Genomic DNA, 27,965 nt, shown 5'->3' on the forward strand with positions numbered 1-27,965 from the left:
ACGCACAAAGCGCTCCATCAGAACACGCCTACTTACCTAGCAAATAAACTTGAACTATGGGGTGGGAACTGCGCACTAAGAAGTTCACACACTCTACTGCTGAAACCACCAAAGTTCGAAGAGAATCTACAGCCACGCCTTCTCAGGTCTTGATCTGGGAATTATAAACACTCCCCTGCCAGAAATCAAAATGAACCCCTCAACCTATGCATTTAAATAAGAAGTCAAGGGTTTGCTCCTGAATACTTACATGTGACAATAGTGCTGTAGCCTTACAAACTAATGGTATTGACCTTACAACCCTACCTTCCCTTGTCTACTATGCAATCTTCATCTTGTCTACCTTGTCTCCATTGTGCTCCTACTGCACAAGCTTAGCTATCTATGATGTTCTCCTGTGCCATCCTCACCAGCTGGCTTCGTTGTACAGTGCTCTGATACCCTGACGGGTCTTGTTCGCGCTCTATAAACTTTTCAAAGAAATAAATGAAAAAGAGATCACTGTCCTGCATGGAGGATTGAGGGGGATGGGCAAGAAATATTTGTATCAATCAATCAAACAGCATTTGTAAAGCCTAACACCGTATCTGTGCGCTGTGTCTCCTTCGCAGAGCCAGGTCTTGAGTCTCTTTCGGAAGTCTGCCAGCGAAAGGGCTGTACGGAGCTGGAGGGGACGCTTTTTTACAGATCTTGGCAGCGATGTAGGAGAAGGAGCGGCCACCGCTGTGGCTGCAACAGATGTGGCAAGTGTGTGCGAAGGCGAGTGAAGAACAGCGCAGGTGTCTAGCGGGTTGGTGAAAGTTCAGTCCGTGTTTGAGGTAGGCAGGTCCTAGGTGGTAGAGGCCTTTGTAGGCGGGCGTGAGGATCTTGACCAGACGTTTAATCATTGGTAAAACCAAATGGATTTTTCAACAAAAAAAAAACATTGAGTTGTCAGTCAGATTTGACATGAGACAGTAAGAAGTGCAGCGAGTTAGGGCTTTTAATGAGGTGTGTCTCATAGGTAACCAATCGCTGGCCACTAACTCTGGGGCAGTGAGGGGGACTGCCTAGTAGCCTGTGCGAAATGAGTGCGTCATCCAAGTCTAATTCCAAGTGAGCATAGTTTCACTTCACCATGAGGGCCATGTTACTGGCAGCTGTGTGCTTCCTGCATTGCTATCTAAAATGACATAACAGCACAGCTAACATATGGCTAGTCCAAGTAGGAAATCTCAGCAGAGCAGCCAAGAGTTGAATGTGCATACTGAGTGAACTACCTTCAAAATCATTCTCTCATCGAAAGAGCATGAGACAACCCCATGCTAGTAGACACCCTTGCATAGAAAACATGACAACCGAACTTCTACACAACTACGCCAACAATGGTCCCCAGAACACGCTGCAGCTCAGGGCGACAGAAGCTCCGGCGTTTGTGGCCTGGCTGTGCGACAGGGCTGTGGCCAGGAATGCCTCCTTGCACTCCTCCTGTACACAAACGTATTCCTCCCTCCCTCCACATGAATGAGCCAGTCGAGCCTTGGTGATGCATGCCACATCACCTGTGGTGGACTCCCCTAGTAACTCATTAACAGGTGGCAACGTTCCATAAACCACCCTGCTAGAATGCGTTTGATCTTACAGAGGAGAAGCACACCACACAGGGCCCTAGGATGTGAAATGCTCTGAACCCCAACTTGAGCCTGCAGTCTGCGTATATGCAGGGCCACTGGAAGCATGTGGGACAGAGGGACAAAATTATGCGGCAGGGTTTACTAATTTACGTTGAAATAAAATGACAAATTATACAGCATAATGCTCCACGTTTTATGATAGTATCAGTTCATTCTTTTGACGTTTTTTCATAATTTAAAACTGTCTGGACATAGGTTTCGCCTCATTAGTACTAGTGTAACACCAAAACACGCAACGGAAAGATGAACACTGAACCTTTGCGCAGGAAGACGTGTCCTGACATGTTTAGTAACGTTTGATCCGTTTGGTCTAGAAATGCGGTAACCACATAACAATGCGGGAAATACTTCGGCCACAGGGGCGCATAATTCCAGTGGTTCTACGTATATGCACAATTAAAAGTAGAAAATAGACCTTTTCCAGTTTGTCTCCTGCTGACTTGACGTCCCTGGTGGTAGCGGCACAGAGAATTGGATTGGGGCCCCTCATCTCCCGTCTAAATCTCGTGTGTCTCATTCCAGCGCCCAAAAGTAACCGCGAGGTGATACAAAGCACTTTCCCAAACCGAATCAGTAATCTAATATACTGCATGTTGAATGTTTTTGAAAATGTTGAAAAAAATATTCAAACAAATAACAATATATGCTCCATTTAAATTTCCGCAGAGAGTTCACGACCCCATCGTTCGAACTCAGCACCTACATTTTTTGAATGATGTCTTTCTTTATTCATTTGTTCGCCTTCACCACAGTCACATTATCCATCCATGCATCCGTTTGACCCTCCCATTCCTTCCAGCATCCATTCATTCATTCTGTACAAAGTTGGGCGCTGAAAAGCGCTGCTGACACAACTCTGGGCGCCACCTTAAGCCGCGGCCCTCCCGGCCCTGGGAGTGAAAGAAAGGCCATATGTGTGGAATTGCATCTCCCGCATCGTGTGGCGCGGGAGGGTTGGCGGGCTGCCAGGCACATTCACATTCAAATGCTCGGTGCCCTTTGTGGCCGCGGAGGCAGCGGCGGAAGGGGTGATGAGTCACGGCCGCCGCTCAAAGGCGCTGTTTGTCTATGATAATCAACCTTTGTGGCGCCCTTTTCAAACATCTGCGCCCGGCAGAGCTTCCTCAAACCATCCCTGGCGGCCTTCTGCGGCTTGTATATCACCCTCACCCCTTCCGTGCCCCCTCCCTCCACCCCCAGGGCAGGGTGCGACTCATCTTTACACAGGGCTCGGCCATTCTCCGCCGCGTCCTTTCCCGCATTATAAAATATTTACTACATCTGCCATATAAACTACCACCTGCTGCATCATTTACGGAAGTCCGCAAAGAAACGTGTTTTAACACCAACAGATCACAAGTTAGTGGAAAACTGCCACAAGGGGTGCTGCGCAGCAGCAGGTAATAAGCGTTAGGAAGCACTAAGGGGCAGATTTATGAGGACTGGCGCATCCCTTCAAATCAGCAGATAAGATGCGCCATATAAGATGCGTCATGCAAGTTTACCCTTGCGCCACCACAGATGCGCCGCATTTACAATGCGGCGCATCATTGCGCAAAGATAAACAGGTGGGTGACGCATCTCCCGTAGGAAGGGTGGCGCATTGCTGGAGTCGTGTCGCAAGCGCAACGCGACTCCAGCAACGCTCATGGCCTGCCCATACACAACGTGATGCGTCAAGCCGAACGCCTGCTTCAAGCAGGCGCAAGGTATTGACGCAGTGGCGTCTGAAAAATGACTAAGTGAAATCTTGTAGATTTCACTCAAGCACTTTTCCATGGCGTTCCTATGCCGGATCGCCCACATGAAACCTGACGCAGGCTTCATGTGGTGCAGGGCTTTACAACGTGACGCATCTCCCTAGATGCGTCACGTTGTAAATCCATCGCAGCATGGCGCTAGCTTTACGCCACCAATGCGTCACAGAAGTGACGCAGCAGTGGTGCTAAATTGGCGCACAGGGCTTGTAAATCTGCCCCTAAGAGCCTATGGGAGATCTATTGTCTCAATTTCTTTTAGCCTGTTGTAGAGCCATGTGTAAAGCACCATTGCACATAATAATGATACAGAGATAAACAAATATGTATTAAGGTGCTGAAGTCGAAGACGTTTCGAACCCTAACGCAATAATGGGATCATCATCAGGACACAACAAGTGATGTCTGGGAGAAATGCCTGCTATTCTGGTAAAATGTAAAATGATGTTAGAAAAGAATGAAGCCCCCCTAAAAATTGTCTTTTGTTTATTGTTATACATCCTGTGCAGAAAAATCAAAAAGCCCTGATGAGAATCCTGACTTTGAACTCCCAGGATTCGAAACGCGTCCGCACAACAACAATGAAGCACAGAGGAATAATGATTTAAAATTTCCCTTTTTGCTAATTTAGAATTAACTTCTATTTATGACAATTTTGAATAACTTCCCTGTGCAATTACGGATACTAGTTATAGAAATTTTTCCCCAAAAAAGTTTAGGATCATTGATTTATCCACTGTAACTGATGAAGAAAGATAAAAGTTTTGGATGCTGTTATGTCTTGTTATGTTCAGTCTTTTTGTATAAAAATGTGTATTGTGATGTATTATGTATAGTACGTTTTATCATTTATGTAGATTTGAAATGTTTTGCCAAACTTTTAAATATATGAAATGCGTAAAGGATTGGACAATTCTCTTTTTCATAAAGAAATGATTTAATGAAAAATATAAAAGTGAAAAGTAAAAGGCATAAATAAAATACCAGTACAAACTTAAAGAAATGTGTTTGGCCATTAAGCAGAAACTGGAAATGCTTTAAAATAAGTTGAGGTACAGGCTATTTTTTTCTCTCTTTGGGCTAGATGTATCAACATACCCTTTTGCGATTTCCAAATAACAATTTTTAAGGAATCGCTATTTGGGAATTGCAAAGTGGCATGTACGTAGAAATTCGCTATTTTTTAGCGATTTCTTAAAATTCCTTATTTGCGATTAGCAAATTGCTAATCGCAAATAAGGAAAAATTTCCCATTCATTTCTATGGGCCAGGAGGCCCATAGGAATGAATGTGAAATTATTCTCAATTTGTGATTCGCAATTTGCTAATCGCAAATTGAGAATAATTTCAAGGGTGCAGGGGTGTCTCAAGAACATCCTGCTGCACCCCTGAAAATGACATGTGTGCGCATATGGCGCACATACATGCCCTAAGGGCATGCATGAGCGTCACATGGCACCTTTACAAATTGCATAAAGTGCATTTGTAAAAGAATTCGCAAATTACCATCAACTACAAGTTGGTGGTAATTTGCGATTTCTTAGCCAAAATTCACTAAAATTAAATGTTTCAAACATAGCATTTAAGAAATCGCAATTTGCGATTTCTTAAATGTTTGCACAATGTTAAGGAATCGCAAAATTTGCCATTCCTTAATATGGCAAACGTTTTGCATGATACATCTCATTTCCCGTTTTTCTTGTTGCAAACGCTGCTATTTTGCGAATCGCAGCGTTTGCGACAAGAAAAAAGCTTGATACATCTACCCCTTTCTATAGTAATACAGCCCGGGCTAGTCCTCAACCTTTGGGACTAACTCCTCTATTTTTCAAAATGCTATTCTGGTAAGGCAGGACCAGGAGCCCCACGGTGATGGAGTAACATTTCCAACCAATGTCGAATCTAGGTCATACTCTCATCTCAGCAAAAGTACGGGGCATAGTAGATGGATGATCGGTATCGAACATAAATAATGGTGGGTGCCAGACCAAGCCTGGTCGGTCCAGAGACAACAATCCAATGATATGTGAGTACACCCAATATCGGTGTGAATGGATATCAACTCTATTAGGATGTGTATGTTAGGCAGTACTTTAAATGGGCCGGTACTGTCCGGTACGGTGTACCAGCACTTTGTTATATTGAGAGGGAGAGTACTTTTGAAGAGTGACCTAATACTTTTGATTGGAGCGTACTAGCACTTCTCAAAAGCTCTGATTTTAGGGATCAAAACGTCATTGACTTTAGCACCTTGATACATATTTGTTTATCTGTGTATCATTATTATGTGCAATTGTGTATTACGGCCAGTGTTCAAATGCTCACGTTTAGTGACTCACTTCCTTTCTGAATACTCTCCCACTCTTATGTTTTCTTTACCTTTCACATATAATCCATTGGAATTTATGAAGACCAGTGGCGAAACACAGGCCCCTGCAGCCCCAGTGGTGCGGGGGGCCCCCCAATCTCCAGGGGGCCCCTTCAGCACAGTACACTGGCCGGGGAGTTCCTGTATGAGTCCGGAGGGGGCCCCTCAATGTGCCTTGCAGGGGGGCCCTCAAGTTTTGTTACACCAGTGATAAAGACGCAGGTAACATTGTTTCTCTGTATTAATCACATCACCTATATTGTGTTGTGAGGGACCTACTGTTACTGTGCAAATATTTATACCCCGATCCCCTTCAGGCTCTAGAGTTCCCTTGTTCCTTTAACCCCTTGGGCGCGGCCGCGATTCTGCGCCTGTGCGGCGTTTTTTGAAGTGGGCGGGTTCATGACGGCCCCCAGCCGTCATCAGCACATGCCCACCATGATGCATGACGGCTGGGGGCCGTTGTCAGCATCGAAGGGGTTAAACTATGTTGTACAGATGCGCAGATGCTGTGCAGCAGGGTTGAAAGTTAAGAGAAAAAAGCATTATGACATGGCCAGCGCTGACCACAAGGGTCTCTGATCCGTTTTCTTAGTATGGGATTGTTCTCTGCCTTTACACAAACATTTAATTATCTTATATCTGAGTTTAAGTTTGCTGTGTTGGCCCCTCATGAAGACAGGGCCAAAAGCTATGAAGAACATGGAGCGCAGGACCGTTGATATCTTTGCATCATCCTAAAACCCATTTGTTAGACCGGGGCTTACCAGTCAACATAGGGTAGCCTGGTACAAAGCGGGTTTGGCTATCCTCTCAGGCAACTTGCATCAATCACTTACAGTAACCCAATGCCTAGCCACTAAAATAACTGACACCACACCAGTTTAGAAAAATACGAGTACTTTTTATAAAAGTTCATTTAGTTATTTCGTTCCGTTCAACTTATCTACACTTGTATTCTCTTTTTAGGCATTCACTGGATGTATTATGTGAGGTTCACTTAGAAGACATTTCAGTTTAACTTGAACCAGTACATCAAAGCCTGTTTACGAGCATTGTGTTGTGCCCTCGCTGCTGCTTGTAGTTTCACTTTCGCCCTCCATCTTGTGTTGTTCTCTCTCCCCTGACCCGCCTCTCTGATCCCGCCTCCCAGCTGACCCTCCCACGCTCCGCCCCCTCCTCTGCCCATTAATGCCTGATGCCCCCACGCGCAGCGTCCACGCGCTACGGCCTCGCCGAAGGTGCGCCAAAGGTAAGCCCGTCTACGCCCGTCCGCGCCTGGACCGCGCCCAGCGCCAGACTCCCTGCCCCTCGAGCTGCCCAGCCCTCCCGCATTACCTACGATGCCGCCACCCTCCTAGCCTTTAACCCCGGTCGCGCCCCCAACTGCGTCCAAGCAGTTCCTGGACACACCCATGGACCTTTCTCATGCTACTCCTGCAAATTCAGCGGCTCCGACATTTACTCCACTACGACCACTCCACAGAATCCCGACCCCAACCACCTACAGTGCATCCTTCTCAACACCCGATCGGTCCACAGACACGCCATTGACCTATGGAATCTACTAGACACCATCTCTCCGGACGTCGCCTTCCTTACAGAAACATGGATGAACGCCTCCTCCGCCCCAGACATCACCATTGCCATCCCAGAAGACTATAAGATCACACGCAAGGACCGTACCGGCCACACAGGAGGAGGAATCGCCATCGTCCATAAGAAATCAATCCGCATCTCAACCAGCTCTGACGCTAACCTCGCCAACTCTGAACACCTTCACTTCCAGATCCTCATCGACCCCAAGACCACACTTAGAGGCACCCTCCTCTACAGACCACCAGGACCCCGCGCAAAATTCAGTGAAGACATCACGGACTTCATCACTCCTCACGCGCTCCCCTCCAAAGACTACATCCTTCTGGGAGACCTCAATTTTCACCTTGAAAAGATCAACGACCGCAACACCACCACCCTCTTGGACAATCTAACCAACCTCGGACTTAAACAACTGGTAACATCGCCCACCCACATCGCAGGTCACACACTCGACCCCATCTTCACCTCCAGCAATCATGTCTCCTTCAGCCACACTACGGAGCTCCTCTGGACTGACCACAGCTGCGTTCACTTCACCTACAACAAACCAAAACCCACCAACAACCTCCAACCAACTCTGCAAAGAAACTGGAACAAAATCACCACAGACCAGATCTCCGCATCGCTCCTTCTAAACACCCCAGCCCACTCTTCTAACGCAAACGAAGCCGCCGCCAACCTCACCCTATGGTTATCCAACACCGCCGACACCTTAGCACCACTGAAGAAACGTCAAAACAAACCTGCCAGCAAAAAGGCCTCATGGTTTAACGATGATCTTAAGAAGTCCAAGAAACTCTGCCGCTCCCTCGAAAAGGCCTGGAAAAAAGACCCAACTACTAGCACCAAGGACGCCTTCAAAAACGCCACCCGCACTCACCACCAACTAATCCGAAAGGCCAAGAAAACAGCATTCAAGGATCGACTAGACAACAACGCCCACAACAGCAAGGAACTTTTCAACATCGTCAAGGAATTTTCCAATCCCTCGGCCAACTCCAACGACATCACCCCCTCTCAAGCCCTCTGCGACTCCCTAGCCTCATTCTTCCACAACAAGATTGCAGACATCCACAACAGCTTCGACAACCAACCCGGAAACCAACCCACCCTACCTTGTGCTGAACATTCTCCCCCCGTGAACACCCTTAACGACTGGAACCCAATCTCCACTGAGGACACAATCCGCCTGATGAATTCCATCCACTCAGGATCCCCCACAGACCCATGTCCTCACCACATCTTCAACAAAGCAGACTCCGTCATAGCACCACACCTCCGAGACGTCATCAACAGCTCCCTCAACTCCGCCACCTTCCCGGAAGACTGGAAACACGCTGAACTCACCGCCCTTCTGAAGAAACCCACAGCGGACCCCACCGAACTCAAAAATTACCGCCCCATCTCGCTCCTTCCATTCCCGGCCAAAGTCATCGAGAAAGCTGTCAACAACCAACTCGCCGCCTTCCTCGAAGCCAACAAATCCCTCGACTCCTCACAATCTGGCTTCCGAGCAAAACACAGCACTGAGACCGCCCTCATCGCAGCAACAGACGACATTCGAACTCTACTGGACAATGGAGACACAGTCGCCCTCATCCTCCTCGACCTCTCTGCAGCATTTGACACAGTCTGCCACAGCACCCTTTTACAACGCCTCAATAACATCGGAATCCAAGGAAAAGCACTTGAATGGATCACCTCGTTCCTCACCGGAAGAACTCAGAAAGTCCGCCTCCCACCATTCAAGTCCGAGGCCACTGAAGTCATCTGTGGCGTACCACAAGGATCCTCACTCAGCCCCACCCTCTTCAACGTTTACATGAGCCCCCTCGCGACCATCGCCCGCCAACACAACCTCAACATCATCTCCTACGCGGATGACACTCAACTAATCCTTTCTCTCACCAATGACCCCAGCACCGCCAAAACTAACCTACACGAAGGAATGAAAGAAGTTGCCGAATGGATGAAACAAAGCCGTCTGAAACTGAACTCAGACAAAACAGAAGTCCTCATCTTAGGTACATCTCCCTCTGCATGGGACGACTCCTGGTGGCCGGAAGCACTCGGAAAGGCACCCATCCCGACAGATCATGCACGGAACTTAGGCATCATACTGGACTCTTCACTCTCAATGAACAAACAAGTCAGCGCCGTATCCTCTTCCTGCTTCAACATTCTTCGCATGCTGAGAAAAACATTTCGCTGGATCCCCACCGAAACAAGGAAAACAGTCACCCATGCTCTGGTCACGAGCCGACTAGACTACGGAAACACCCTCTACGCAGGCATTACCACCAAACTCCAGAAGAAACTCCAACGAATCCAAAACGCCTCAGCCAGGATCATATTAGACATCCCACGCAACGAACACATCTCCGGTCACCTTAAGGACCTCCACTGGCTACCCGTCAATAAGAGGATCACTTTCCGACTGCTAACCCACGCACACAAATCACTCTACGACATCGGACCAGAATGCCTCAACTCACGACTGTCCTTCTACACCCCCTCCCGCCAACTACGCTCTTCCAGCCAAGCCCTCGCCACTGTACCTCGCATCAACAAGACCACCATGGGCGGCAGATCCTTCTCATACCTGGCTGCTAAAACATGGAACTCACTCCCCGCTTACCTTCGCCTTACCCAGAACCACCTAGCATTTAGAAAACAGCTTAAAACGTGGATATTTGACAAGTAATCTCCCTCCCCTCTCTAAGCGCCTTGGGACCCTCTGGGTATGTAGTGCGCTATATAAATTCTCTGACTTGACTTGACTTGACAGGTTGAAACCCCCCCCCCCTCCTTATCTAGTTGAGCGCTAGTTGATTTAACCTATATTTTGCATAGAATTACAGGTTTTGTTACACAAAGGCTCTTCACAGTCTGGTCAGCCAAAACGCTCGGTTTCTAGGTACTCCGATCAAGTCTCTAGTGCCCCCCAAAGGTTATCTCCTTAGTTCAGCCCAGCAGCTCCGATTATTTTCCTCCGGGCCATCTAGTCTCTAGGGCTGGGAACGTGGGTTTCTATTTTTGGACTCCCTCGCCTTTACCACAGAACCTGCTTACTTGTTTTAGCAGAGCACCGCTTCTCACTTTACTCAGCTTCACCAGGAATCCACAAGCAAACCTCACTGCCAGCTTTGGGTGCTCCGTGTTGAGCAGTCGGGATCGCGTCTCTGCGTCTCCTCCCACGAGTGCCCCCTTCAAAAGCCGCACACTGGGCCTGCGCAAAGGAACAGCGTCTGAAGCGCAGGGTCGTCCTCCTTCTCACGCTGTCCGCAATGCTCTCTGTCAGTTCCACCTTCAAGCGATTGATTCTCTAAGGCCACTCCGCCCCCTGTCAATCTTGGTCAGCGCTCAGTGGGCCTGCGCAGGGAACAGCGTTTCCTCAATCCGGCTCTACCACCTATCGTTCTCCCCACAGTGCAAACAGGGACCCGGTTCAACGCCAGCTCCGCGTCCACGGCCAGGCTGTCTCTCTCTCACAGCGGCCGTGCCCTCAAACCCGGGAGCGCGACAGGGGGGGGCGGAAACCACTCTCTCCACAACACGAAGGCAACAGATGGAGCCCGGACTACGTGGGCAGTGTTCAGGAAGGCCCGGGTAAGGTTAAGGATGATTAATTACCTCGGTCCAGGCCTTGTCTTCTCAAAGCTCCAAGGGTCTGTAGTTGACTCCCTTGCCAGAGAAAGTGGGTCGAAAGTCCCTATTCAGCTCGACCACACTAACCTTTCCTTCTCCTCAGAGGTCCATTCTAGTACTAGAGGTCAATTCCTCCTAACACGTCAGGAGACCCCAATCAGGTACAAGAAGGAGGTCATACAGCAGGGCCAGATCTGTAGGTAAGGGGGGCAGTGGCAGAAGTAAGGCAGCAACCCTCTAACAAGAAGTCAACCCTCTGAGCTTCCTAACCCTCTATCCCCACAGCCTGCACTCCGACTGGTTCTGTGTCCACACAAAATGGCTGCTCAGGTTCTGGCCTTTTATACCCCTAGCCTCAAGTGTCCAGAATAGGCCAGAAGGTTCTAGATTCCCTATATTAACCTATGGGTCCCTTTCTTGAAGTAACCGTTGTGGCAGTTACTGGCCACCATTTTGGGTAACTGAGCTTTCCCTCAGAAAAGGAGGGATTTCTTGGCCTATGAGGAACCCTGGGGTCAAGGAGTACCTAACCCCAGGCCAAGACCTTAAAAAGTCCAGTGGACATAAAAAAAAATGAAAGGATTGAGGGGCAAAAAGGGGGCAAAAATAAATAATGAATAGGAGGGACCACCCAAAGGGCGGACAGGTCTAACACCATTGATGCAACTTTTGAATAGTGGTCTGTCATTACCTTGTGTATTTCCCTCTGTGTGAACACTAGGTCTCCCTCCAGCGTGCGTATGCAGGGGTGTGGAATTTAATGAAAAATGTACTTGTCCATGGGACAAGTAGCTTCATAAATCAACTTGTCCTGTAACTAAATCCACTTGTCCCTTTGGTGCCATGTAGTGCGCTGTCAAATAATGGCTGCAATCTCTTTATAGAAGAGCTCTGATAATAGCCTCTCTGGTTATGTCAGGCTAATACTATAGAAGGATTTGAATTTTGGAGGTTTTCACCAGCTCTTCTCTAATCTTTTCCCATACTGAGAAAGGACGGAAATTTACCTCTGAAAACGGCAGAAATAAAGTTTCTTCGAGGGCTGGGAAAAATGTGGTTGGAGAAAAAGTGAACTTGTAAACACTCAACAGGTTTCCGCTGGTGCATATTCACATTAGCTCATGCTAAGATGCAATTCACAAATATTTTCTAGGACTACGGTTTCCTGGCCTCCTTAAGGAAACTCATGTGAATTCATGACAAACGTAAATCTGCATTAATACAAAGACATATTTCATGGGTGCACTTTCGTGACTTTAACATTTGATCCCCTTATTAAATTGGAGTTAAACAGGACCTTTTGTTTTTATTAAAATGCTAGCTCTTCCTATCTGTAAACTGGCTTAACACCATCGATGCTAGTGTTATTTTCCTCCTGTGCTGGCTTTGCTTTTTTCCCATGGTTCATGACGAGCTCAGCTCGTCATGAGTGTATGGAGGTGTACATCATGACGAGCTGAGCTCGTCATGAGCGTCCAAGGGGTTAATTGTGTGTGACCGCATTCTGCTGTTTTACCAAGTAGTTTTTTTCAGTGCCAAGAATTTCTATGGCCATGTGGCCTTTATGAGACCAAATACTAGCTGTCTAGTAAGAACGTGCTGGCAAACAGCACCACGCCCACCTGATAATCCCAAGGTACAGAAAGGAGCATAGAGTAGGCCAAGTGAGTAACCAGAAAATTTAAATACCCCCCATGTTGATTCAAAGTTCTTATGACACCAAGCAAGCGAAAAAAAAGTCATTGGAATCCTCTCCAGATTAGCTCACTTGTCTCTTCCATTTAAGCATCTATCCATTCATCCTTTCACCCACTGATATCTAACATTTCACCTTTACATTGGCAATCATTCATTCTTTTATTCATTAGCCTTTCTCCAATCTGTTCGTCCATCTTTTCATCCATCAGTCCATCCGCTCATCCATATCTAAACCTACCCATCCATCCATCCATCTTTAAACCTATCCATTTCAACCATCCATCCTTTCGCTCATCCATACACCCTCACTTTCACTCCATCTATACACCCTTCCATTCACTCCATCTATCCACCCTCCCTTTCACTAATCCTTCCACCCACCCTTTGACCCATCCATCAATCCTTCCTTCAATTCATTCATTCATTCATCCATTTATCCTTTACACTCATCCATCCTTTCGCTTCCTAATCCTTACACCCTGTAACCCATCTACTCATTCACCCTTTCCTTCATTATAACATCCTTTGTCCATCCACCATCCTCGTCACTCAACCATCCCGGTCACTCATTTATCCATCCGTCCATCTAGCCAGCCACACTTCTACTCACTCATCCTTTTACCCACACATCCATTCATCCTTTCAAATTAATTACGAGACTTTGTTTGCCGAGCTGCAGACAGAAGAGGCCCATCAAGAGCTCCACCTCTACTGTAGCTGCTGAAGCTGAACCTGCCATTTCCAAACCTATTGATCCAACTGATCCATCCCGCCTTCCTTTCACTCATCCATCCTTTTGCTCATCCATCCATCCTTTCACCCCACACATCCTCCTTTTCACTCCTATTCATCCACCCTTTCACTCATCCCTCCATCCATCCTATCACTCATCCATCCATTCATTCTCCTTTTCACTCATCTATCCACCTACCCTTTCACTTCATCCATTTATGCTTTCGCTCATCCATGAACCCTTTCACCCATCCATCTTCCGTTTTGCTCAAATATCCATCCACCCTTTCACTAATCCCTCCATCCACCTTTTCACTCAACTGTCCACCCACCCATCCATCCACCCATCCATCCATCCACCCACCACCCAGTCAGCCATCTATTCATCTAATCTCTCACCCATTAATCCACCCTTTCAATAAGCCGTCCATCCTTTCAGTCATCAATCCACTTTCAACCTATCCATCCACTCACCCATCCCTGCATTCACCCATGCACTTATCCTCCCATTCTTTCACACAGCCATCCTTACATCCATCCACTCATTCATCCATGCATCTATCCATTCACCCTTTCACTCCACTCATTCATCCATCTATCCATCCAGCGTTTCACTCATTCATCCATGCATCCATCCATTCACCCTTTCACTCATGAATGTATGCATCTATCATCCACTCTTGCACGTATTCATCCATGCATCTATTCATCCACCCTTTCACTTATTCATACATGCACCTAGCCATCCACTGATTCATACATGCACCTATCCATCCACCCTTTCACTCATTTATTCATTTATGAATCTAAACATCCACCCTTACACTCCACTCATTCATTCATTCATTCATCCATCCAGCCTTTTACTCATACATCCATGCATCTATCCATTCACCCTTTCACTCATTAATGTATGCATCTATCATCCACTCTTGCACGTATTCATCCATGCATTTAGACATCCACCCTTTCACTTATTCATACATGCATCTATCCAGTCACCCTTTCACTCGTTAGTTTATGCATCTTACACTGTTGCACGTATTCATCCATCCACCCTTTCACTCATTCATCCATGCATCTATTCATCCACCCTTTCACTCACTCACCCACCCACCCTTTCAAGTCCATTATGGACATTTGTCTGCGGACCTGAAGACTGAAGAGGCCCATCAAAAACTCCACAGCTGCTGTAGTTTCTACAGCGATGTGTTCACAATGCCCCTGGTGCAGGCACAAAGTGGGATGAGAGGCCTAGTGCAAGGACAATGACGTAATATATGAGAGGCCAAGAGGAGCAGGTCAGGGATGTCAGAGAGGGCAGCGGAGGGTGGCACGGTGGGGTTAGCAGGTTCAGGCACCGGGTGCAAAGAACGGGGTGCATGAGAAGGGACAGCAAAGTGAGTTGAGGCCCAGGAGTGGAGCAGAGAATACAAGGCAGGGTTCATACAGTTAAAGTCAAAGCAAGAGGCAGATAAGGCAGCCTTTTACATGCCATTGCTTCGAGTGTACTGGAGCTGCAGAAACTCGATGTTTGTCTCATGCTTGAAGAAAATAAAAGGACCAGGGGAGGGCCTGTAAGCCACATGAGCTTATCAAGGTGGCTCTAACTTTGAGCTCTGTTTATCATTTTGTTATTCTGTTCTGGGGAAATTAAAGAGCAGGCCCCAGCTTTTGCATTCACCCTTTCACTGCCAATAAACAGCTCGGAGCAACTAATTAACTGGCTGTGACCTACAGGGTTGAACAGCTGTGTATCGAATTACCATAAAACTGTCTACTTGTCCTTTGGACAAAATACAAATTAAAACCTCTTGCCCTCCTAAGAAATCAAGATGTCTCGGGCGTCGGGAGATAGGAATTCCCCACCCCTATGGCTCCTATTGGAGCATGCCTACCTTCCGAGCTTTATTAGCCAGGCCAGCAGGCGACCTGCCCTATCTGCTTTGGCGTGGGTGCAGGCTGTGTGAGCAATGTAGTTATGGCACCTTAGCTTTTCTATGAGTTCCGCATGTTGTGTCCTGAGGTCCTCCAACTGGCCGGATTGTCCACCCCCACCCTCTCCCTCCCGCTCATACTGTAGCAGCCGTGACTTGAGGTGGGCAAACAACAACAATAGCTGTTTGCCGACGTTCCACGTGGCACCAAGACAGTGGCCTCTAATGGTTACTTTGTGAGCATCCCATTGCACCAATCTGGAGCTCGCAGACTCATCATTAAGTTTAAAGTACTCGAGAACCGCCATCTCTAGGGACGCACGGAACTCTGGGTCTTCCAGTGCAGTTGGTTGGAGATGCCAGGTGGGCACCGAGGGTGGCTAGGCTCCCAGTTCAATCGAAGTGTCATGGGGTTATGGTCAGAGTGCGTCCACCCCAAGTATTCCACTATTTCCACTAGGGGGATAAGTGATTGGGAACCCACCACTCTGTCTAGACGCATTGGCAAGTCATGTACTGCCGAGTAATATGAGTATATGCGGTCCGTGGGATGGAGGACACACCACAGGTCTAGCAACGCCCACTGTGCCAACCAGTCAGAAAGCGTCCGCGCATTTGATCCACCTATCGTCGTCTGGAGGGGTGGGGAGGATCTGTCTTTGTGTACATCAAGTACCGAATTGAAATCTCCACCTAGCAGCCAGGGGAGGCCAACAGAAGGGGCTAGCGCAGCAGACAGTTGTGCCAGAAACAAGGGTTGGTCCGTATTCGGGGCATAGATGGACCCTAGTAGTATATGTTGGCCATTGAGTGTCCCCTCCGCTAGAGTGTATCTGCCACAGTGTCCGTACAAATGAATGGGGTACCCGCCCTCACTCAGATTAATGTGCCCCTTGCGTGCGCTGAGTATGTCGTGCCATATACTTGTTCCCTCCACTGCTTGCGAAGCCTATCTAGTTCCACCTGGGTCATGTGTGTTTCCTGCAGCAGGCCTATTGCAGCGGAGTGCCTCTGGAGGTACGCAAATATGGAGTAACGGCGTGCGGGTGTGTACATACCACATATATTCTATGTGACTATGTCGACGCGTGTCATTTCTGGTCGAGATTAGGTGATAGGAACGCTGGGGGCTGGGAGGACTACGGGGTATGGAAGGTAGGGGCATGCATGAGTGTGTTGGCGTGCTGCAATAGAATCACCAACAATTTTTTTTTGCTAAAAACAGCAACAACAACAACATAACATCTGGGGCAGGCATTGTGCAATGTCTGTCCAAACCTCATACAACAAATGAGTGATATAAACTAGGCCAACTTGTCGCCTTTTGGGTTGCGCGTACTAGTGGTATTATCTTATGGCCACCCCTGTGATTCTAGTGTGTGTGTTGTGCCATCCATCTAATCCTGCGAGTCAGCTCATAAGGTCAATATGTTGCTGGCTGATTGGTATGTATCGGGTATGAGCATGTTTACTCATATTGTGTGTGTTACGTGATTGACTGAAGTGTTGTTGCTGCATCAGTACAATGTGACATGCCTGTCCTGGTTAATCAAATGGACCCAGCTCTGCCCACTCTATTTAGCAACGGCAGAGATGACAACAAACCTAGTTACTTGCATGAGTTACTTACGACAGTAGTTGCCACATCAGCCCCTCTTTGTATGCTACCCTCTGCAGTTTGCGGGATTGACTTTGGCAGTCTGAATGTGTTATCTGTCTGGGCTTCAAAAACGTCTCCTGGGGATTAACAGTATACCGGCTGGCAACCCAAACAGGCCTGTATGTGTCCTCTAGTGTATCCCTATTTGGCCCAGTGGCGGGCACTCTATTAAGCTGCCTACTCAGATTTAGGGTCTCATAATGTGTAACCCAAGGGGCCTCCATCTTCCAATTTGCTAGTTAGCAAGACTATATGTTACAGTGAATAAGTGCTATATACTGTCCTGCTAGTTCTCCCCTTCTCTCCTGTATCGGGAACGAACAAGACCAGCCCACAACATGGTACTTGCATGTGCAGTCCTTTACAATGTTCGTGCTCCCGGCCCGCTCATCCCAGGACACCGTCCGCAGTCTACGGGGTGACCACCGGCATGTAGAGTTCTTTGGAGAGTTCAGTCGATGGTGTCGACGATCCGCTCAACACCACTGTAGGTTGCATAGAGGGTCCCGATAGGACTGAGTGTTCGGCATGCCAAGAGTCGTGACCGCTTCCAAGGCATTGTGTTGTTCCATTTTCATCTTCTCCTGGCACGGGCCACTGCTCTGACCGCTGCTCCTCGAGGTGCCCTACGGTGGGGTCAATGTCTATTCTTCCTTCCTGCGGCCTCGCTGTCGTCTGGTTCTGATGGCCTCTTACCCGCCCAAAGGCCCGATCTCTCTATCCAGTCCCATGCATCGGCCGTCGTGTCAAAGAAGAGTATTTTACCCTTCGCCTGGCGGGGAACAACAGGGAGTATGGGAGCTCCAGTTCCCTGAGTTGACGCTTCACCGATGCATAATGATTTCTCCGACGTTGCACCATGGCGGTATAATCAGGGAAAGCATGATGCGGCTGCCACCAACTGTGAGTTCTTTCATTTTCCGGGTCTCCCGTAGCACTGCGTCTCTGTCACTGTAGTTGAGGAGTTTGAACAGGAACGGACGCGGTCTGGCTGCTGGTTGAGGCCTCTGGGATGGCACTCGATGGGCCCTTTCCACAGCAAACTGCTTCGATAGTGTTCCCTGTGGGAGTAGGTTTTGCAGCCAGTTCTCTGTGTATTGTTCAGGGAGCCGCCTTTCTTCCCCTTCCGGCAGTCACACCACCCTAATGTTGTTTCGGTGCAAGCGGCCTTCCGCGTCTTCCGCCCTGTCTTCTAGGGCATGAATCCGCTCCATCGTGGCATGGCTGTTAGTAACCGGTTGGAGATCTTGGAGCGTTTGACCCAGTGCAGCAACCCTGTCGGTTAGTTTGCGGTGGTCCGCGTGAAAAAAGCGTGAAGTCTGACGTGACCTTGTCTATCCGTGATTCCAAAGATGTTCTGGTGTGTTCCAATGCGGCCTCTATTTTCTCCACTGCCGCTAGGGCGGAATCCATTTTGGTCACCAGTGCTGCGTACGCCGGCTCCATTTCGTTCTCCTCTCTCGTGTGTGGAGGGTTTGGGGCGTCGGCAAGCGTCCATGTTGCATTTTGGCCCTCATGCCGCCCATCACGAGTTGTTCCGCCGTGGGCATTCGCAGCTGGCCCTTGACTTGACTCTCAGCAAACAATACGCCTGTGTTGGGAATTTAGTGGGGGAACCAGTTGTTACACGGAGATGTGTCACTGGGACTATCTGTCCTGATGATATCACCTGTCACAATCACAACTGGCAGGGTCTCTGCCCCAACCGCTTCCCAGCTGCCGTGTAGTCTGCACGTCCGAGCTGCAGCAGCGCTGGTTTCTTTTCTGCATCAAGGCCCTCAGCAGACTCACTCGTCCCGGGGCACGGAGCCTACACAATATATCCTGTTGCAGCAGCCAGTGAAAGGAGTAGAGGCAGCCTCAAGGGTGCGTATGCACCTAGTGTTCAGTTTGTTGCGCACGGAGAGACTGGTGTCAGTTGGCGGAAATAACGCCTGTCAGCCAGGCCGTCGCAGCGCCCTCTTGGAGTTACTAGGCAGGCCTAATTCTAGCATGGCGAGGGCCCCCCGCAGCCGGCGGAGGCTGGGTGAGTCTAGCTCGGTGAGTGGGCAGGTGGTACCAATCCGCAATGCACATGTACACAGCACTGAGGACTGTGTGTGTTCCGTAGTTCATTTCTGCGCCATCAACCCGCACAGTCGTATCTGCGGGCTTGTTGCTAGGTCTCCTTGTGTCACCACGCCACCTCCAGCTTAGGGATAAATGGCTGTGGCTCCCCGGTCGACAGTCTAGGTCAGGCCGCATCACTCGCCTGTAGAGGAGTGCCGCCTCCTACGTCCTCCAGCGGCGGGCTTCCGGATCCTCTTCACTTCCCAGCAGGGATGTCCCTGATTGCCACCTCCACCTATGCACTGCACACCGGGCCTCTGATTCAGACCACAGCCCGGTAAGAGTGGCCCACAGGTGCAATCAAATCTCATTGGCCCCATCCTGCATAGCCCTCGCGGGCGCCATTTCCACTGTCAGCAATGCGCTCCCTCAAGCGTGTCGGCCCAAGGACTTCTGAGTGCTGGGCCTGTCAGCACGGCGCTCTCTGTGCGCCTCCACCTTCACCCGGGTTTTCTGCGGCACCCCTCCATGTGGGTGCAGGAGTGCATCTGCATTAGGGCCGATCTATGTTGCCTTACAGTATCCCCGCAGCTGTCTCTGTGCTCAGTGAGCCTCCACCGGAGGGTCAAATCACGGACCGCCCCCTACAGCAGAGCGCGGACCTCCACCATGCACGGGGACCCCCGTCTTGGGCTGCCTTTGTCTTCGCGGTTGTGTGCTCCCCGGTGGGCTTCCCTTCAGGCCCGGCCACGGGCCGGTGGGCCGCAGAATCTCCTAGTCCCTTGCCTGGATCCTCACCTGGGGCAGGTCTGTGTTCTCCCGGGTGGTCTCTCACTCCGCACTCCTGCCAGACGTTCCGGGCCTCTTCTCCGTCAGAGGCGGCGGCCCTCACTTCATGTCCCATCACGTCACAGGCCCCCGGGCTGCGCTTCGAGTCTCCTCACCTCCCTTGTCCTTGTGGCGGGCAGCCGTCTCCCATCGGGGTCCCCGCCTCGGGGCTTCGCCTCTCACAGGCCGCAATTTTTTCCCGGTGTAGCACTTTGTCCTCGGCAGCAGGAGCCGTATTAGGAGGGGTTCCCCAAATGTAGCCTCTCTCCAGCTAACGATTTACACTGGTTGCAGCCGTGGGTGGCACACTTTGAGGAGAATTTGGGCGGATTACTGGGGTTAACGGTCGGTGCAAGACAAGCTCACGTCCGCCATGTTGGCCGGCTAGCCACGCTCCTCGACAGTTTGCCTTTTCATGCAGGATAATATAGTGGTTTCTGCTGCATAATATAGTCCTCCATTGCTTTACATTTCCAGTGGTCTGCTTATAGGGATATTTTCCAGGGAGCCTGTTCTGCTGGGGAAGTCAGTCACGTCAGGCAATGCCACTGACTCAGGCTCTCCTCAGTTCTCTGGCCTCCCAGGTTATTAGACCTGTTGAGAACTTAGGGGCATATTATCAAGCCCGGGCGATAAAATTATCGCCGCTTTATCGGCAGGAAACTGCCGATAAAGTGGCGATAAGGGGCTTGATAATATGCTCTATGGAGTTCCAATCGAAGCCCATGTTAGATGTCTATCACATTTAACATGAGCTTCGATTGGAATTCCATAGAGCATATTATCAAGCCCATTATCGCCTCTTTATCAGCAGTTTCCTGCCGATAAAGCAGCGATAATGTTAACGCCCAGGCTTGATAATATGCCCCGTAGCACTTCCTACAAGACTGCGGAAGTTTGAGTTTCCACTCCATTATAAAAAGGTTTTCCGGTGTAACAATGAAGGTTACTGCCACATACTTTTATTTACACATCATCGGGAGTCCATGAATATATACAGAGGTACTTGCAGTGTTTAATTCATACATAATTAAGTGTCGCTCCCCAAAATGTGACTGAGGATGTAGTGTGATGAAAAGACAGTTTCAATAATGTATGCAATATGTATTACACAAAGGAAGAAACCAAGGAGTCATTTGAGTTTTTGGAAAAAAGGCAGTATTATTCACCAAGAGACGGAAGGGAATGGTCTTTCACATGGCAATACAGTTAAAACAGCACTGTACAGAGCAGATCATGTGACAACCCAGTGGCACTTGGTGCGCGGTGCTATATACAATTAGTGATGGTGAAGGTGCAAGTGCTAAAGTGAACAGCGTGATTGACGCATGGAATTAATTATTTACATCAAACAATAGCTCCACAAAACAAGTTGTAATCACTTTAAAATAAGATTTGTCAAATTTTGAACAGGAGCACAAAATGTGAAATGCGTCATATAATTCCAGCTGTGAAGTCGACGGCGTTTCGATCCCCTTTAGTCGGGATCGTCATCAGGACAGGGTTGTTGATGGAACCAGGGAGTGGTACCCAGGTCGGAAAGCGTGGTTAGCCGGAGTCCAAGCGGTCGCTCAAAAGTCGAGAACTGATCGTTGATTGTATTTGATCAGCGGGCGGGATTTTCAGCGCCTGAGTAAATCACTGCTCGCAGCCACCCCCCAGAAGAGCCCCAATTGCCTTCCACAACCCTGATTGACTCAGGCGCTGAAAATCCCGCTGGTATCCAGAGGCGCACCTAATGTTGGACCAAGAACCAGGCACAGCTACACCTTTGTAGCTCCTGAAGCTCAAGGGAGTGAAGCCCAACGGCCCAAGACTTCCTCCGGGTGGTGGGACCTCAGCTAAGCAAATGAAATCAAATAATAAATCATTGTCCAGCCAGTGCTTTTACTTGAAAAGGAAATCTACGGTAACCGTTCCACAGCTAAATACTACCAAGAGCTCAACAAGCAATGCAAAGGACCAACTGGTACACACCATTGTAACGGGGACTGTTGGGGAGCGGAATCAGCCACAAGCAACTTCAGAGCAAAATACGCCATGGGGCTTGTGGGGTATAATCTTCTAAGAGTGTAGATGCAACAATCTGTCAGAAATACTAGAAAGCAAAATGGGTTGTCAGCATTTTTTTTTCACAATACCGCTCACAATGAATCAAATTGGGTAGCTCACTATCAAATGCATCTCCAGTGAGACCTGAAGTCCCAGAGGGGCCTACCATCTCACCCACACTCTTCAGCCTCTACATGGAACCACTGATGGAAATCCTCAAAAAAATGAACCATGCATACCAAATGTATCCTGAAGATACTCAGCGATACTTCACGATATGCACCCGGCAAAATATCAACCAACTCAACAACACTGAAACCTGGCTGTCCCAAAACGATCCCAAACTAAACTCTCTTAAAACAGAATTGTAGGAAGCTCTTTATATGGTATTTCAAAAAGAGGTATACCCTGCAAAGAGTCCAGGTATTCCCTTACTAGCGGACAGGGGCTTGCTAAAAGTGATCTTTTAGGGGGGAGTGTGGTAGAGCAGCCTTAGGCCTATCAGAAAGGGAATGTTAGAAATTCACAAATACACACATTGGTCAATAAATGACTTCCACAACTCAATAAGGAGATCCACACCAAATTATAAAAATACCACGCATCTATCTATAGATTTAGGCACCAGAATCAATACGATCAGGTAAGTATGTTTTTCAGGAGAAATACTTTTGCATTTAAAAAGTCAACACAGTGCATTTTTCTGATACTGCAATGTTATCCTTTGGGCACAGTACAGAGACTCGTGAGTCCAACCTCCTGTACTTAAGGTGAGTATGGAGCAAGGTTCAAGGCAGCACCAACAAGTCACTTTTGGCGGCACTGGGGCAGGGGTGACTTTCTGCATCGGGTGCCCAATGTATCCTACCGAGGAAGAGCATGTACTGCATTCGGGCACTTCACAGCAACTTAGGGAACCAATCTCCTGGACTTAAGGTAAGTATGACGCAAGTTCCAAGGCAGCACCAACAGGTCACCTCGAGTGGCACTGGGGTGGCCGGGTGCAGAGGTGCTTTCAGCCCAAATATTTCGGCCCAACTATTACCCTATGGGGATCAGTCCAGTCTAAAAGAGGCTGCAACTTTGCCTGGGACACCCGTTGGTCTGAACCACAAGGGGGATTCAAGTCTCATGATGCTTGCGGACACCTTTGGTCCTGTTCTCCATGGGCAAGGGGCAACGGTGCACAGAGGCCACCAGACGTTGAGTTTTCTTCACTGGCAGCACTCGCGGTAGAGGGGGCCTGCAAACCGAGGCTGCAGGCAGCGTCGGAGAGTTCACGTGAAATGAAACAAAAGTGGACTCCATCTCTGGAGGGCTTGTGGACCACGCTGTCACCATTGGCCCACTTCAGCTTCAGCTAGGAAGTGCGAGTGCAGTGGTGCTTTGCAGTGTCGGTCTTTTACTTTTCTGGAGTCTCTCAGTCTTCTTTGGGGTGCCTGCAGGATGCAGGGAAGCAGTGCCGCTGCTCCACGGGAGTCCTTGAGACTTTATTGGAGGCAGGTATTTCTCCAGGCTCCGGAGGCACGAAGCTTGCAGGATGAGACGACGTTGGCACAATTTCATGGGGAAACAGCAGACAGACTGACAGGGGTAGGAACAAGTCAATTGCTCTTCCGTAGTCTTTGCTTTTGCAGCTCTTCAATATCTTTCTTTGTAGATCCTCGGGATCTGATTTCCTGGTCCCAGGGTCCCATAAATACTGAATTACGGGGAGGATAGGGTAGTAGCCAATGGACTACTTACCCCTGGGGTCACTATGCCTCCTATATGATCACTGCCTGGGAGAATGGGCATAACCCTGTCCCAGAGATCCTAAATTTGCCATCACAAAGATGGCCACATCCGAAAAGTCGCCTCCACTTCAGGTAGTCCTGTTCAGGTAGGGGGGGGGGGGCGTTCGCCTGAGTGTGGACACACCTGTCTTGCCTCGCTAATTTTCCCACCTGTCCAGGTGCCAAGGGCTCTGAACAAGGGGGTCGGGTTCCTCTCCTGTGAAAAAAAACAGATTTGCATACCAAAAGTGGTGGACCTCTATGAATCTCCCTGGCCTTGGAATACTAATCTGCAGGTCATCCTGTGGGCAGAGGTGTAAGGCACCCCCTGCTCGGGCAGAGTCCCTCACCCTTGGGGGTAAGGTACTCGACTGACTTAGTTAGCACCAGGGGCTGGTAGATTTTCAGGGGGCACCTCCAAGGTGCGCTCTGTGTGCATGTGTTACTAAATCCGCCACTGGCATCAGTGTGGGTTTATTAACTTGAGATGTTTGATACCAAACATCCCTCTTTTCATTGAAACCATCATGTAGCTGGGGAACTCGTATTCACCAGTGTCCAGTTCATGTTTTACAACAGCTGCCCTGTTCCATTGCACTGGCAGTAATGGCAACTGACCAGCACAGGGGCATATCGGCTCATGAAGATATGTCTTCACCTGCCGTAGGGCTAGAAGGCCTGCTGTAGGGGTGACCTGCAAATATTACATGCAGTGTTAAGGGACATGACACACAGGCATGTGTGTCTTATCGTGTTTTCACTTTAGTCTGCACCAAGCCACGCAGCCTGCAGTGGCAGTTTCCATGAGCTTGGAGAGGGTTCCTCTAGGGAGGCCCCTTAGGGGCCCGCTTTAGTGCCTCAGACCCTATGTACCAGGTGTACCATTTTCTAGGGACTTACAAAAGGTACTAAACGTGTTTCCAATTGGGAAAACAACAACTGTACAGTTTTGGAAAATCTGGCGCTGGGGACCTGGTTAGCAGGAACCCAGTGCACTACCAGTCGAAATAAAATAAAATACCAGGCAACTAGTGGGGGTGATCATGTCAAAAAGGGTGCTTTCCCACATTAATTCCTACTCATCTCCACTCCCAACAGCTCCCCACCCATCCACGAATGGATCAACCACCTAGATGACCTCAACTGTAAACCCTCAAACATAGAATCTACTAGATCCCTCAGGAGAACCCTCAATAAAATCATCAAGATGCACGCCCACATCAGAGTAGCCATGTGCAGGGCATCCTTCCAACTAAACCTCCTGAAGAAGGTTAAAATGTTCATCTCATCCACCACCTGGCTTCAAGATAGCAGCACAATCCCTAGTCATTTCAAGGTCTGAACATGACTGTGTGACCTTTACAGGACTTCCTAAGTAAAGACTGCAACCCTCAATGTAGCAGCAAGACTGATAACTAGCTCAAGATGCTTTGACCACATTACCCCTTCTCTTAACTCTGTTAAGTCTCTCAATTGGCTCCCACTCGCAGATAGGTATCAGCTGAAAATAGCTTTTCTAACATACAAAACTCTGCACTACACCTAGTTATCTAGCTTAAAAAATCAACATATCAGTGGCAGCCGCCCCCTGAGGAGTGCAAACTCCCTCCGGCTGGAACCTACCAGATTTAGAATACAACATACCTAGACACGCTCTTTCGCAGGATCTTCCCCAAAGATATGGAATTTTCTCTTGCCATAAATCCTGTTGAACCCATCAACCTCCATGTTCAAAGTAGATGTTAAAGGGATTGTAATAAACAGATTCCTACCTTTCCTACCTTACCAGAAGCGACCTCCGGGCAGCCTCACTTCTGGGGCAACCATATCATCTAAACTCAGACTGTAAGGCTAACGAGGGCGCCCACCCCCTGCCACCCAGTGGAACAACCATGTTTGAGAGCTATTTGGTTGCAGTAGCACCAGATCACCACTGGCCTCCAGGAAAAAGTGTCATGGCTTGTGACTGAAACACCGGTGTTTGAGAATTACTGAATTACTGAAACAAAAAAACAAGACACAGGGGATCTAATTACTGAAACAAAAAAGTTTTAAGCTGTTTTCGAAAGCTAGACAGATTGGGGTTGATTCTCATGTGCAGAGGAAGAGTGTTCCACAGCCTTGCTACATTGTAGGAGAAGGAGCAGCCTCCTGCCCTTGCTCTGTAAATTCTAGGGATCTTGGCCAGAGAAGCAGATGAAGAGCGAAGCGCTTTATTGGGCAGATAAGGGGAAATCAAAGAGTGATTAATTTCTGGGCCCAATTTCCAGAAAGCTTGGGGAGCAATACACAAGGATTTAAACTTCACTCATTCCCTGATGGGCAGCCAGTGCAACGCTCTTAGCCCAGCCTTTATTGACGTTCTTCATGGGACTCCAAGTAATGCGCAAGCTGCACAATTTTGGGTACGTTGAAGTTTTGTTAGGCAATAGTCTGGGCGTTGCTAAAGTGCAGGCGAGAGTGGATAAGGCCCTGTATAATTATCTGCTTGACACCTTAGTAGCCTGTGTATTGAAGGACAATGACTTATCTAGCCATACCCCCAGACTTTTGATGTTATCTCTGGGAGCAGGGACCGCACCCATGCTCACAGGCCACAACAGCTCCAAGGTGGAGGGGGCTGCCGGGCCCAAGAGCAGGAGCTCGGTCTTATCGTCATTGAGCTTCAAACTGGAGCTCACCATCCAGCTCTTAACCTCCTCCAAGCACACTGCTAAATTAGGCATTGATTGGAGACCACTCCTCTGCACAAGGGAAACCACTAGCTGGGTGTCATCCGCATAGGAAATGATGTTAATACCGTGCGGACGAACAATCCCAGCCAGTGGTCTCATATATGCATTGAAGAGTGTAGGGCTCAGTGAAGAACCCTGAGGTACTCCACACCCTAGAGGCCTGCTTGACGAGACGGATGAGCCATCAAAGACCTGGAAGGTTCTGTCGGTTAAAAAAGACTTGAACCAAGCCAGGGCTTCTCCGGACACACCCAGGTCGGCGAGACGGTTCACAAGAATTTTATGATGAACCGTATCAAAAGCGGCACTCAGATCGAGGAGGATCACTGCCACTGATCCCCCCGATCCAAGATCCGCTTCGCCTCCTCCGTCACAGCTAGCAGGGCAGTCTCCGTCCCATGTTTAGGACGGAAACCCGTCTGGGAGGCATCAAGGAGATGGTTTTCCTCGAGAAATTGCGCCAGGATGGTGTTGATGTGCTTCTCGAGGATCTTGGCTACCCATGGGAGCAGGGAAATCGGGCGATAGTTGCTAGGATTAGCTGGATCAAGGGCAGGTTTTTTCAGCAAGGACCGTACCATGGCATGCTTCCATGCCACGGGTACCATCCCACTCCAAATGGAGGAGTTCAACAGCTCCATGAGAGTAGGAAAAATGGCTTTGCTGGCCAAAACCAGCGAGCCTGGGGGAGCGGGGTCGCACGGAGAGCCAGATTTTATTTGGTGAGCTAGAACCTCTAATGTTTCCAGGTTCAATAGAGGGAAGTGGTCTAGCTTGTTTTGAAAAGGGATTTCAGTGTTCAGAACCGGATCAGTGCTTTGGGTGGATAATTTAGTGACTGGGTCCGGAAAAGAAAGGTACATTTTGGTGACTTTATGAAAGAAAAAATCAACCAGCTCGTTGCATCTGGAGAGAGAATTACTATTGTCTGCCACATGCGGGGGGGCTTCGTCAGAGATTTAACTATTCGATATATTTCTTTGGGCTTAGATTTGGCTAATGTTATTTTCTCATTGTAGTGGGCTGCTTGTGTAGTTTTTATAGCGAGTTTATAAGTCCTGATGGCTTCCCTATGAATGGCTTTATCTGTGGAGTCATAGGACATGCGCCATTTCCTCTCCAATCTTTTGCAGATATGTTTTTTACCCTAAGTTCTTCTGTATACCACGATGCGGTTTTATTCTGTCTCTTTGACCCAGATAGGTGAAGAGGGACAATCAGATCTAAAGAGGTAGTGATCCAGTTGTTATATTCATTGTTATTCACGGATGGATCATGAGAAAGTAGTGGCCTGTTGATATTAAGGATCTTCGTCCAACTATCTTCAGGGAGTTTGGACCAGTTTCGAATTTTACGGGACGTGAAGATAGACGGTGGAGATTTATATGTAGTCCAAGTAAAGGCTATCAAAAAGTGATCCGTCTACGGTAGGCAGCTGATGCTTCTCACTCTGA

This window comes from Lissotriton vulgaris, chromosome 6 (assembly GCF_964263255.1).
Source record: "Lissotriton vulgaris chromosome 6, aLisVul1.2, whole genome shotgun sequence".
Classification (NCBI taxonomy): Eukaryota; Metazoa; Chordata; class Amphibia; order Caudata; family Salamandridae; genus Lissotriton; species Lissotriton vulgaris.